Source organism: Saccostrea echinata, unplaced genomic scaffold, assembly GCF_033153115.1.
Source record: "Saccostrea echinata isolate AGI-Se365-2 ecotype Australia unplaced genomic scaffold, CSIRO_AGI_Sech_v1 ptg000015l, whole genome shotgun sequence".
In the NCBI taxonomy this organism is placed as follows: domain Eukaryota; kingdom Metazoa; phylum Mollusca; class Bivalvia; order Ostreida; family Ostreidae; genus Saccostrea; species Saccostrea echinata.
Window position 1 is genome coordinate 1205696 of NW_026889764.1, and position 11360 is coordinate 1217055.

An 11360-nucleotide genomic window follows, 5' to 3' on the forward strand; every position below is an offset into this window, starting at 1 on the left:
ATGGAAACTTTTCTTAAGGCGTAAGTAACGTTGCCTTTTCTAAAATGCTCTTTTTTACAAAGCAGAACAGCACGAAATAGGAGGTGGACATCAAAATTATACTAAGAAGTGTATTAAAAACAACAACACATTTTACCAGCTTGAAAGATCGATGATAAAATGCATAAAAATTTCACCATGATAGCCTTGTATTGGGTGTTATGACCTCAACCTTGACAAGTACTAGCAAAAACACTTGCTAACAAACAAAAAAATACCAGATGTGATCAGTTTCAAAAGATTTGTATTCACGTGAGTCAAATATTGACACATGATGAAAAATGAAACAAAGAACGCGGAATGCAATTCTACAATTAAGTTATTCACTGACCCAGGGTGTATTTTAGCGCATGTGAACACGTAAGTATTTTTACTCATCTATTCAGTCTAGGTGCAAATTAACTTTTACATATGAGTATATAATTTACTCCTGATGTATTTTCAGTCATGTTAACGCGTAGCAAGATTTACTCAAGAAAAAATATTGAAAAATATAGCATCAACGATTTCATTTTTAAAAAAATGCATTTTTATATTAAAAAGAAGAGTGACCATGTGTTGTATTATTTAAGTCATATTATTATTTTAAATAGCATTCAAAAGGGAAATGACAATGTTCTTCTTGTATATGGGAGGAACACAGAGTTAAAGAGCAGGTAGAAAGCCTAAGGAAACATTTTCAAAAACTTTGAAATTAAAGACTTTAAACTGATTTACATATAGTTTGAGAGTGCATGTGAGCTCATCGCAAAATTTGTATTTTCACACCAAGAGTATAATTTGCATCCATCTAAAATTTACACCTCGAAGTAAATGAGCGCGTGTGAACGGGGTTTAAGATCATCTAAACAAAACACCAACATGTCTGTTGAAACTTTTGCTGCAAATGACAGTAATAAAGGCATATTCGAAGAAATGGAGCATTGAAGATTGGGTTATCATATCAATTTACTAGAAATATTACGATTGTATGTTTGACTCTTCATAACTTACCTAATTTTAACAACCGCACAACTATGAAGAAGCATGTTCAATACAACTGTTTAGCAATGAGTCATTCAAAACGTAGCAGATGTTTGAAAAAAAAAAATCAATATATAAATATAGTTGAGCGGTTGTTAAATTTAGGTAAGTTATGAAGAATTAAACATACAATCACAATATTTCTAACAAATTGATATGATAACCCAATTCTTTAGAGGCATTTAACTATTGTTATCGTCGCCCGTGTGGCGCGATGGTAAGAGCGTTTGGTCTAGAGTCGTGGTGGAAGGAGTTGTTCCTTACGTCGTGGGTTCGAATCCCATTGTGGGACGTGGAGACGGGTCCTTCGGATGAGACCGTATAAACCGAGGTCCCGTGTCGCAGTAGGTGCTGACACGAAAAAGATCCCTCACTGCTGAATGACCCTCAGTGCCGAGCATAGGTCAAAATTTGCAGCTCTCCACTGTCAAGTGGTGACGTCTTCATATGAGTGAAAAATTCTCGAAAGGGACGTTAAACAACAAACAAACAACGATTGATATCTCAGCGACAATGAGTACTCAGTAATCAAATCTCAGACCCTTTATTTGATCAATGTTCATATCCTGGATGTGAAATGATATAACAATGGAGCAGCTGCTAATCAAATTCTTTAATGATTCACCTGCAAAAATTCCGTTCTTTTCTGTTAAAATTTGTTAATGGGAAGATATTTCCGCGGTCAAAAAAGGTGTATTTTTAAAAAATGGGGATAAAATCTGTCTTCCAAAGATATATATACATGTAGTTAATTCATGCAGTCTGAGTCTGTTTGAAATGCAGTTAGTTAAAGGCTGTGACACCTATGGTCAAAACAACTTCTTCTACTCTGTGATAGTGTCAAGTATAAGAACGGACACTAACCCTTAATTGTTTAAAAAAAAAACTGGATTGGATAAAATAAAAAAGAAAGTCTTCATTTTACGGACAATTAGTTTTTACGATGTGTTGTTCTCTAACATTGACGCTTTCTAATCAGACTTTGTACAAAGCTCCAACCATCTAATTAACTCGAGAATGTGCAAGATACACAATGTTAATGTAAACAGTGGACATTGCCATATCCTATGAGGAGATGGGAGACGGAGAATCAGAAAGGGCCGGACTATATCAATATTAATAATAATGATAATAATAAAAATAATGAATTCTTTTATTTAGACAGGATAGCACAATTAGTAACAAATTTTAGTTTATATTGAGGTCCTGTATAAAAGATATTCACAGACAGACAAATAAGAGAATAGAAAATAGATCAGTATATAAAATATATACATGACGTTATGTAAATGATATTAATGAAATCTAAATTTTACCTAGCTGCAATAATGTAGCCCTCTCCGAGTTTTTTTAATCTGATATTTTCGGGAGAGGGCTAGAATTCCACTGCATCTCCTAATGGTGCAAATATATTTTTTAGATACGGCCGACTGCAGGCAAAATAAATTGTTTTTACATTCAACTTACTTCCAAATACGGAAATTTTATTCACTGTCAACAAGATAACCCTTTTTACGCGAAAACCATGTAAGATAAATCTGCGTGTTTACCGATCGTTCTCCTCAGCAGACATGACAGTTCTCGCGTGATGTACTGAGACTTGCGCTTTAAAATTTAGAATCACTTGATAAAGTAAATGTCGATGTTGATAATTTTTTGTGTTGTATGGTATCACTAACCATCGATGAATAAAAGCATTCCATGTGATATTTTTTTTTATAAACATCGATATTTATGCTTAAAATAAGGGACATCCTAAAAGATCCGCTCCCTAGATTCCGATTTCTCATCGGTTGTCCCAAAATAAAATCGATCAAGGTCAGTAAATATGGCGGATAAATTCAAGTTGTGATGTTGACATACACGAAAAATAACCGATATGTGGATTGTTCTGCATATTTTTGGATAAATTCATGTCTTGCATAACTACATTTTTTGAGTTCAGGTAAGAAACGTTAATAGAATAGCCAATTACTGAAAATTTGAGCTGAAATCAGTGCGGGAGTGAATCACTCCCGCACTTGCACCATTGCGGAGATCCTAAGGAGTTGTAGCACTCTCTCCAAAAAATTGGAGAGAGCTACATTATTGCAGCTAAATCCCCCAAAAAATCATAACTGATTATCATTAACCACAGCATTGAATTCAAATGGAAAATTATATGGAGCATGAAGAAGAGCTTATCTTTTTCAGAAGGAGTTTTACATCTAAATATGATATTAAAAAAATAATTTCTGCGAGTAATAAGCCCATCACATTTGTAAGCTCAACAATTGAATTGATGCGCCCATCAATTGAATCGATGAAAGCAATAATTGAATTAATGTGCGCATCAAATCAATTATTGGTCTATATTGATCTTCAAGTATAGCAATGAAAAAAACTGCGATTACGTATTTAAGTTTTTTCTTGATTTGGGGCTCCACATGACTATTTTAACTATGATTGATTCGAATACTCGATTCCTGCAGATTGAACACTAAATATCTTCATCTCTTTTCTTTTCCTAAACTGCCAAAAAGTACTCGGCATTACTGAAGTTTTGGGGCGACAGAGGATTCGGACAGAGGAGTCGGATTTGGAGAATTTGGGGGAAAATTTCAAAACTCGTTTCTTATGTAGAATTAAATGATTATTAACTGTATCATATCATGAGATCAATTTTTGCATTTTCTATAATGCAAAAAGGCAATAAAGTATAAATTTATATAAAGACTAAGAAATATTCCAGAAAATGTATAGTAAAAGAATCACTGCCATGATATACCAGTAGATAAAATAATCCAGTCTGTATCATACTTATATACTTCAAATTATACACGTTTTAAATCATATTTCGCTAGAAGAATTTGAACTGCTGAGAGTCGACACTATTAAAAGTCTTGGGACTTAGACAGTTATGAATTTTAACGTATGCCTATTGACTGTCCGTCATTAACTGGCCCATTTACTTCTTTTGTTTCTTTTTTTTCTTTTGGAAGGTTTCTTTTCATTTTCCTTTGATTTACTAAGAGTTGTTGTTGAAAGGCCTTGCTTTTCATCCTGTTGCAATACCAGTACATGCTGTCTCACGGGAATGTATCTCTCGAAGGATGAGCCCAGAGTATGCAAAAAGCCTCTCTTTTATCACTGTGTGGGCTCTTGCTTATAGATTATTCTCTCAGATTTCTAGCCATTCGTTCAATCTTTTGAAATTATCTTTGAAAAAAATAAAGAGATAAAAAATATATAATAAAATAATAAAACATTTTCTTTCAATTTTAGTAAAAAAAAAAAAAAGCAAAATATATATATATATATGAGTCTCTGAGCATGACCGGAAGTGGACATAGTGGTCAAGTGTTCGGACAGGTACAAAAATTATTGAAATTGTGGTTTTGCAGGGTGTTCCAGGAGTTCCGTGAGTTAAATATAACCTAGCATTAAGACTTGGTTTTCCATTGAAACTATTGATATTACTCGTTAAATATTTATGAACTTTGAGAATCTTCAATTGAGGTTCGCCTTTGTTTTTCACGGTTCGCTGCACCAATGGTATGTGTATGAGACCAGTCCCTGTGTGGTTTATTTATAAACATTGTGAACTGTAACCAGCTGACTGTGTTCTGTTTACATGGATAACGAGTCGAACACTAAGCCTGATAAGTCTGATAACAAACGTAGACGATCAGATATGAGTTCATTAGGCACGGATACAGAACTGTCCCCCAAACGGTTGAATGATCAGAAATCAAGTCCTATAGAACTTGCAAATAGTGAAATACCAGGGGGGTCTAAACATAAAGCCAATGGGGGTAAGAGTGAAGAACTAGTGCATTCACCAGCAAGAGCGTCAAATAACCAGCAGAATGGGCAAGTTATGCCCCAGTATACTCCTACACTTACACTTGCTCCTGCCCAACAGCGTCAGGGTATGCCACAATATCCTTCCTATCCCTCTTCACCCCCTGGCTTTCCCATAGGTGCATTTCCTGCATCTCCGCCCATAGATTATCAGATAATGAGTACAGCGCCACCATGGGCACAGGTATTAGTGAGACAAGTCAGTGACATTAAGATGAGAATGCAGAAACTCGATCAAATCGAACACGCAGTATTTGATACAAGAAATGCTCTAAAACATATTGATAAATCTGTACTTGATCTTACAGCCAGAGTCAATGTATTAGAAAATAAATCCAAAAAGGTTGAAGACTGTTATTCCTCTCAAAAATCCCTTGAGAAATCAATGACCAAAATAAAAAATAATGCTTCAGACCAAACAGAGAAAATTAACATTTTACAAAATGAATTTGAGAAATTAAAAGCAGAGAACAATAAACTAGTATGCGAAAATGCCAAAATGCAAGATGAAATTTTGAATATTAAATGCAATGCAATGAAGGATAATCTACTTTTCTTCAACATCGAGGAAACCGAACCCGAAAACTGTCGAGTTCTCATTCAAAATTTTTGCAAAAACAATCTGGGTTTTGGAGAGGCTGGAAATATACAGCTTGAAAGCGTCCATCGGGTTGGGAAACCCAGTGAAGCAAGACCCCGTCCAATTCTTGTGAAATTCAAGAACTTCCATGATAGAGAGACCGTACGCAAATCCAGTTACAAACTAAAGGATACCGTTTACAGCATAGGGGAGCAACTGCCACGGGAGTATCGCGGCGAAGGAATAGTTATTCTAGTTAAGGACACACTTGATCAATATGTAAAAATAAATGAAATTTTGTATGACACCATTGTTTGGATAAAAATAGATAAAGTCCTTTTTTTGGAAAACAAAGATATGTATATTGGAGCAGTTTATATACCACCTATAGATTCAAAATTCCATGATATTTACAATTGTGATTTGTTTAAGACGCTTAACGAATGTATTACAAAATATACAGAAATGGGCAATATTTTAATTACTGGCGATTTCAATGCAAGAACCGGTTCACTATTAGATTATATTGAAAGCGATACCCTATACTCCGAAATTAACGATCATATTTCAGAAGTGATGAGTTATATACCCGACATTGAACTTAGTCCAAGATCAACAATGGATAATAAAATAAACACATTTGGTAGAAGGCTTATAAGCTTATGTAAATCATCAAATATCCGCATAGTTAACGGACGATATCTGTCCGATCCTAATGGAAACTACACCTATTGTGGTCCAAATGGGCGATCTGTCGTTGATCTAGTTTTAACAAATTCATTCAACCATATAGCGAATTTCAAGGTCTGTAACTTAACTGAATTCTCAGATCATACACCAATCGACTTTTCAGTTCCATGTACCTTCGGGGATCACAAACATACAAACCATTCTAGTATTTCGAACCGGTCAACTGCCCAAAATTCCATTAAAGTTAAATGGCAAGAACAATCCCAAATTCAAATGAGAAGAGATCTTATAATCAATTTAGACGCTTTATATTCTTGTGTTGATGATGATATTGATATCAATCAAATGGTAAATAACTTTAGCGAAAACTTAAGCAGTGTTTTAGGGAAGTATTGTATACAGAACAGCAAACACACGCGTCCAAAAGAAAGAAATACAGAGGATAAACCATGGTTCAATCACAAATGTAAAGTCTTATACAACCAATATTTATCTGCTTTAGAAGAATATAATAAATTTCATAGTAAAATAAATTATAATAGACTTACTAAAACAAAAAGTGAATACAAAAAACTTCAGAAGAAACTAAAAAATCAATACAAGAGACAACAAGGTGATATGGTGCAGCAGTTGAAGAAAAACAACCCTAAAGAATTCTTTAAACATTTTAGCAAACGAAATACATCAACCTCAAAAGTTACACTTTCAGAATTTTTTGAGCACTTTCGTAACCTTGCTAATGATTCACCATCTACCTATATTTCGATTGCTAATTATATGGATACTGATATTTTAAATAGCCCTGTATTCGAGCTCTTAGACACTGAAATTACTCCAAAGGAAATTGAAACCTGCATACGCAGATTGAAAACGAACAAAAGCGCGGGAAACGATTATTTGATCAATGAATATTTTTCCGAGTTTAGTGACATAATTCTCCCTATTCTACTGACCCTTTTCAACAAAATTTTCAATTCCGGTATATTTCCTACATCGTGGTCTAAAGCAATTATTATTCCAATTTATAAAAAAGGAAAAACTGACGATCCCGGAAACTACAGAGGTATCAGCATCACAAGTAGTCTAGGAAAACTTTTTACATCAATTCTTAACGAAAGAATAACGAAATGGAACAATTCAGAAAATATTATCACTGATGCGCAATTTGGATTTCAGACTGGCCGATCAACTACTGATGCAATATTCGCGCTTCAAAGTTTAATATCACAAAAGTTGAATAACAAACAACGTTTATATTGCTGTTTTATTGACTATAAAAAGGCATTTGATACAATTAACAGAGAAAAATTATGGTATAAGTTGATTAAATTGGGGATTACCGGAAAATTCCTTCGAATCATCCGATCGCTTTATGTCGACGTGCGCGCATGTGTCAAGAATGCTGGAGAGATATCCGTAGAATTTCCAGTAAACACCGGGTTGCTCCAGGGGGAAGTGTTATCACCAATACTATTCAATATGTATGTTAACGACTTGGAAAATCACTTCATAAACGACAAATGCCCATCCGTAGAATTAAGGGAGCTAAATCTTTTTGTTTTAATGTTCGCAGATGACACCGTAATATTCGCTAACTCACCCGAAGAATTACAGTATATGCTTGACGCGTTACACGGATATGTTACCTCGTGGAATTTGACTGTTAACACTGAAAAAACCAAAATTTTAGTATTCAGAAAAGGAGGATGCGTAAATTTTTCATGGAAATTGAAAGACTGCATTTATCCTTTTGTAAAATTACCCTCGGTGTTAGGCGCAATGTATGCAATTATATGATTTATAGAGAATTGGGACGATATCCACTTATTGTACAAAGGAAATTGAAAATTATGAAATTCTGGTGTAAATTATTAAAAACAGAAAACTGCATTTTAAAATCTTCTTATGAATACCTGCGATATGATGCAGAGAATGGGTCGGGAACAAGTATAAACTGGGCGCGTGATGTAAAACTGGAACTATTTAGATTGGGTCTGGGAGAATTTTGGATAAAACAGCAAGCAATAAACTTTGCTCATTTTATGCACGTGTATAAAAATAGAATCCTAGATATATACCTCCAAGAGTGCACTGCATTTATGGATAATTCGTCAAAATGCTTTCTATATAAACATATTGTCCAATCTGACTTCTGTAAAATGCAATCCTATTTAACAAAACCTTTTCAGAGTAATTTAAAAAAACATATTTCCCGCATTAGACTTTCGTCTCACTATCTTAACATAGAATGCGGAAGGTATCAAGGCAAAAGTAGAGAGGATAGATTATGCGATGTTTGTAATACACGTGAAATAGAAGACGAATTCCATTTCATTCTTCAATGCCCTAGATATCTAAATTTAAGAAAAAAATATATAAATGAATATTATTACAAATCGCCAAGTACTTTTAAATTAATCCAATTGTTGGGTACCAACCGCATATCTACTTTAGTTGGTTTAGGGAAATATATTCATTATGCTCTAATATTACGTAACGAAGATCAATCAGGTTAACCTAATTTCTATCTATGTAAGGTTTATATTTTCAGATGTCTGTACATTAAAACATCATTGCTATATATTGTATTATAACTTTGAATTATGTATTGTGCTGCTTATTGTATTGTACTTAATTTGTTCAATATATATTATTGTATATTATAAATGAGTGGAACTGTGGGACTGAGGAACACTTGACCAGGGGTTTCACCCCCCAATTTAAGCTCACTGAGAGTCTTAAACTTTGTAATATATGTTATTATATGTTATTTTTGTAAACTGATGGGCTGTATTGCCCAAAGTTATATCCTGAATAAACTAATTTTATATATATATATATATATAGATATATATATATATATATATATATATATATATATATATATATATATATATATATATATATATATATATATATATATATATACCTTTTCTCCTCTGTCTTTGTATTCCCCATACACACAAAATAATGATTATTATGACGAATAATGTCCCAAGTATGATTAGAAATACAGAGGTCCCATTAAGACATTCACAACTGTTGTCTTTGTCTGGCTTACTAGCATTTGTAGGTGGATTCAAACAATCCGATGTGTTACAGAATCTAAAACTTAAAGATATTTTTAATATACAATGACAAAATAGATCTCCTCTCTCTCTCTCTCTTTCTCTCTCTCTTTATATATATATATATATATATATATATATATATATATATATATATATATATATATATATATATATATATATATATATATATATATATATATATTAGGGATGGCAGTCGAATACAGAATTGCTAATCAATTAACGCAAGACGTTCCGACCGATTAACCGGTTAATCGTATTAAACTACCCATTTTCTTGAAGTTTTTCAAGTAGCTCTATTCCTAAGCACAAGATGATTTAAATAAAGATGTTAGAAGTTAAAAACATTCTATTTGTCTTTATTCTTGATCAGAAAAACTACATGCATACATTTTTTATTTCAATAGACAAGAAAAAATTCAGAAAACCATGAAACATGTCTGAGAAATCGTGGATGATTTTCCAAGCGGATGTCAAGTTCATTCTTCATTGTCACCATAATCAAAACTAAGTCTAAAATATATTACTTAATTTACAATGTTTGTTTTATAATTTAATTTGATAGATAACTGCAAAAGATACACATACCAATTCACAGTGCTGTTTTAACAGTAATTTACACATCACAGACTGACCAATTACCCCGCAATTTTAATCGGGAGAGCCATAGTTACATGTACCTCCAAATCAGCTTAAATAAATATGTGAAACGCTAAATTATCAACGTTTAAGGACGACGGACCTAATTCGAAATTTCGCGCCACTGCGCAGAAAACCGCGCATATGTCTTTAATCAGATTGACGTAACTATGTATCGCAAAAGATAAAAAAAAATATACATTTTTAATTCTTTCGAAGAGTTTTAAACGTTTCCTCTCAATTCCAGAATATTGTAAACATTTCGATTTATATTCATTTGTTGATTCTGTAAATAAATTATTTTTTACGACATTTACCGAAAGCGCATATCAACAATAGCCTGGTCCCCTGGCTCATCCTTGCCATGGCAGTGACGCGGAGTACACGAAGCAAAACAGGGACAGGGAACCAGGCTAGGTGTACAAAAACACATACGTTACTTACGTATGATGTTGATAAAAAAAAAACGACGAGAGAACGGTTTATACTACGGCCAAAATGTACGATCCTATCCCATTCTTGGTTCTATGCCTATGAGCGGACTCTGAACGGTAACCGTGGCTTGAGACGATGATCATGAAGTTGAAGTTGATGTTTAAAGATTTTTTAGACAGTAAATAATTATAATGTCCAACTACAAAACCACAAGAGCATTTTCTAAGTTATAATAATAGTAAAAAAAAAGTATTTTTACTTGACACAAAATTTTTTAAATTTTTTTTTTTTGGGGGGGGGGGGGGTCATTGAATGAATGGTTGTAAAGGACTATTTATATCTTCACTTTTGAATGTGATCATGTGACCACAGAATCTTCTAGATTACTTAAGCTTAAGTATAAAATACTTCAAAGTTCTTGCACTTAAGAACAGCTGAAATGTTGTATTCTTGTTTACTTTTTTTCTGTAATTTATTGTTGTACAATTGAGTTTGGTAATGTGTCAGATGGTCTTCATTTGGATCAATGTGAAGAATGACTGAAACACAAGAGATGCATTATTTTCAAAATATTTAGGAATTTGTAAGACTGAGTATGCTTGATTACGAGTAAATGTGTGTTATGAAATGTTTTGTGAATTTATTAATATTGTTTTTTGAATTCTGAATAAAAAAAAAATAAATTGTCACATTACACTTACACTATTTCTTTTCTTTTATAGTGTAGAGATATTTGGTTGTTTTATTGTATAAAAGAACTATGCACGCTAACTCACAATTCCCGCCTACATTTTACACCCATCTAATTCAATATAAATGGTGTTTTGGCCATTAAAACTTGTTTAAATGCAAAGAAGAGTTCACTAGTAATTGATTGATAATTTTGAAACAGGGTCAATAAGTTAATTGCTTTTTTTTGCACCTCTTCATAAGGGGAGTGGAAAATTTTATTCATTGAAATCAGACTTTAAAACATCACCGGATTTTCAAATGTGCATGGAAATGGATAAATGACCCTTAAA